Raw genomic sequence first — 4,212 nt, forward strand, 5'->3', positions numbered from 1 at the left:
TTACCAGTGGAGGTAGTAGTCGGTGATGGTCCCCAGACGTCACTATGAATGAGGGAGAAGGGACTGGACGGCTTATAAGGTTGAGAATGAAAAGGAATATGACTTTGTTTGGCACAAATACATACATCACAATTGAAAGACGCTATATTAATATTGCAGAATAAATGCGGAAATAAATACTTCATATACTGAAAGTTTGGATGTCCTAAATGATAATGCCATAACATAAAGTCATTTTCGGAAGTAGAAAACTTTAAAGACATAAAACTAGTTCTATGATCCTCCCTAGAAGAAGCATTGTCAGAAAGAAAGTAGAGCCCCCTATCATTCCGGGCAGTGCCAATCGTCATCTACGACTTCTGATCCTGAAACACAACATAATCTGGTGAGAAAATAGCCTACTTCAGACTCTTGTAATTTTACTGACTGATAAAAGGTTATATGAGATTTTAGGCACATGAAGAATATCACGTAATACTAAACCATCAAAAGGGGAGATATTTCCTTTCCTTGCAACTGGGGCAAAAGACCCGTCTGCAATTCTAATAGGTTCATTTCTCGCACTCGGACAGTATGAAACAAAAAATTCTGAAGAACTGGTGAGATGATATGTGGCCCCTGAATCTACAATCCAGGGTTTCTAACCATTAATGCTAATAAGGCCAAAAGATGAAAATGTACCTGATTGAACAAGGGCACTCACCCCGACAACACTCAAATTGGTCTTATATAGGCTGAGGACCGATGTTGTGTATTCTCAGTAACTGAATCACTTCCACACGCTCGGAGTTTGATTTGTCATGCGATTGTTGTCTCATACTGTTTGGGGGCCTGCCGTGCAGCTTCCAACATTGGTCCTTCGTATGCCACGACTTCTTATAATGCCCACAGACAGATGTGGGCTTTTTATCACTGTCGGAACTGGACACCTTTGAAACAAAGGCTGATGCATCGATGGAAACTATCACAGGATTGTTCATAACATGTGATCGATCCTCTTCTAGTCGAACCTCTAAACACGCTTCTCTGAGAGACGGGGTAGGTCGTGACCCAATATGCGACTCCGAACAGTGTCAAATTTTAGGTTCAATCCAGCCAAAAACACATATACCCGATCTGCCTCTTCAAGTTTCAAGTACTGCGCCCTATCTTGTGCACAGTTCTAGACAATCTCCCGAAAAATATCCATCCCTTGCCAAAACACTGATAGTTTATTAAAGTAGGAAGTAACATCCATGGTCCCTTGTTTGCACTCATGGACCTTTTTCTGTAACATGTACAACCGAGATGCATTCTGTCGCTTCTAGTACAGGTCCTTGGCTGCCTCCCAGATATCTCTAGCAGTTGTTGCATACAGTCAGGGTCGGCCAATCTGGGGCTCCATACTATTGATGAGAACAGACTGTAATAGAGAATCCTCCCCTTTCCAGATTCTTTCTTAAGGATCGCCTGGGATAGGTTTCGGAATTTCTCCTGTCAGATACCCGAATTTGTGTCTTCCTTTTAGGGCTATTCTAATCGATTGGGACAAGGAGAAATAATTCCCCCCATTTAGTTTCTCTCCAACCAGAAATCCTACAGAATTTTCCATTGAGCCAGTTAAGTAAGTTGTATTGGGCAAAATAGAGAACGAGTTTACAAGATTCTCTGAACAAACAGGTTGAACTGGTTGGGGATTTGTGCCAAATATTGTATCCAAATCTGAAATCTGTTGGTGCAGAGAGGCCAACCGTTGTCTCACATCGTCTGGGTAATGGACCGAACTACAAGTTGCTGGAAACTGAGCTGCCACTGTCGATTGGACAGATGTCGCCGACAGGAAGGTCGTCGTTGGCTGTGAGATCGCCGACATATATGAGGATCCCGGTCGGCTGTGCTGCTCGAGGTGGCCGCCGGTCTATTTGTGGTCGAAGGCGCCTAGGGCAGAAACGAAATGGTCCAGATCTCCTTGCAGAATGGATGGGTTCGCCAGATCTGAAGCAGATCTTCTAGGGTAAGCCGACGTGAAGCTAATCAGCGCAAATTAGGAGGGTTGTGAGTCTGTCCATCGAGGTGCAAAACCAGTCTGTCTGTCGAGGGGTTGCGAGTCGAAGGCGCGCGAGTTGGGAGAGCTTCGGACGTACCCGATCGAAGCCGGATCTGTCGACGGTGGCGTGAGGCGAGGAGGATCAGATCTATCTGTGTGCGGCGCGAGTCGGGTAGGATCGGATCCATCTATTTGTTCTTCAGATCCGTTTATGTGCGGCACGAACATCCGGCTGGATTCTGTTAGGTAAGGCAGCTCCCACTGACAACGGCTCTCCGTTGACTGTAACTGGACGACAGAAAGTAATTCTGGTAAGACAGCTTGAAAACACTCCTTTACAACTGATCGAATAGCAGTTTTCATATCAAAACTCGAAGATCCACCAACTGATGACGACTATGGATGGTTCTCTTCCATAATGGCTAGGGTTTCGTCCCCTTGCTCTGATACCATGATGAAAATAAGAAAGGAGAGAAACCAACACATAGTTTACGTGGAAACCCTAGAACAGGGAGAAAAACCCCGATACAGATCTTTTTCTTATTATTTTAATTGATACACTGAATACAAGAGAATAGGATGAATAAATAGACAGTAGAGAGCCATAGGGTAAAAGAAAATTACAATAATACCCCTAGGGTAAAACCCTATTTTCAACCGTCAGAATAATCAATTAATTTAAAAAAAGGTTTTTAAAAGGTAAAATTTTTTAGACCTATTTTTTTTTTACATAATAATACAAACATAAATAATAATTATAAGCTTCTGAAACTTCTAACAAGCTTTCAGTGGCTTCCACAAAGACAATCATTGAAAATTTTAACATTATTTCGAGCAGTAAAAAGATTCGAGATGAGAAACTCTAAGTTCATATCACATTGATATTCAAAATCCATCCGAAATTTAGCAACCGCGTCAAAATTTTGAAGTAAAAAAGAAAAAGAAGACCAAAGCATGAAATACCCAATTCGTCGGATGCAATCAAGACCTTGGCAATCCTAATCTCATCTTCAAGCTCGTGGAACCGATTGTTCAACCTACTAAATTTGTTAATATTCTATTCATCCTCCCAAGTGACCTACGATTCAGTTCCTCTGCCTTATACACATTAGGTTTCAAGAACACCAATGTAAAAGAATGGAAAATGAAGAGAAATTTGTATAATACAAGAGGAAAAATTTTGTGGTTGAATAGGAATTAGATTAGGGTTTCGTTTGCCTTCATATTCAGGAAAATTTCATTCTCGCGGATGTAGAATCCATTCTCAAATCTAGAGACCGATGGGTAGACACGACGATGAGATCATTTGGGATCTCGAAAATAAGGGAGTATTTTCTGTTAAAACTTATTTTTTGGATCTCAAACTTGTTAACTTGAATGTAGCTAGTGTTAGGTTTTATGGCCTAAAACTCGTGGTTTGTAAACAATAAACTTATTCTGATAAATTCAATAAAGTTGTTATTGAAGTTTGATTCAATAAAGTTGTATTGAATATAGGAATTGTTTATTTCATTTTAGAAATAAATCCAATAAACTAAAAGATCCATGACTATTACATGAGTACTTGAACATTATGTGGAGACATAATAGTAGATTGGGTTTGAGTAAATAGTCTAAATGATCCATAGTATATGAATAAGGTTGGGTGCCTTATTCTGGTAACACTATCAGATGCGGCCCACTCTGTAGTTGTTACAAGGAGTTGTAAAGTCCTACAGACGAAGTGATCTTGATTTGTGCATGTGATGACATAAGGAGTGGGGGCGTCCTGTGCAATGAGTTTGCACAAGATCGGACCACGAAATAAGTCACTCTTACTTTATAACGTTGTTTACTATTTAAGACTGACTTATTTCACAATTGATAACCTAGGTAACATTAACCTGAATCCTGAAGCTAATTATGAACTTTTGTTTATTCAGGATTTATCCTTAGATTTGCATGGGTGAGGGTTGACTCAATAACGTCGGCTCAATAAGCTTCCTATTTCAAGGGTAAGACTGGGTAGATAGTTGGGGATATAGGGTGCAAGATAGAATTCACTCCTACCAATTTAGGAATAGTAGAGAGGTTGTTCCCTTAACTGCGGACTTCGAGTCTTGAACAAGTGGCCTCACCCTCTTCATTGGCCTAAGAGGGGCTCGGTTTGATAATCGGATCACAAACCAATTTTTATTAGAAAATCA

The sequence above is a fragment of the Benincasa hispida genome, chromosome 4 (assembly GCF_009727055.1).
Source record: "Benincasa hispida cultivar B227 chromosome 4, ASM972705v1, whole genome shotgun sequence".
Lineage (NCBI taxonomy): Eukaryota > Viridiplantae > Streptophyta > Magnoliopsida > Cucurbitales > Cucurbitaceae > Benincasa > Benincasa hispida.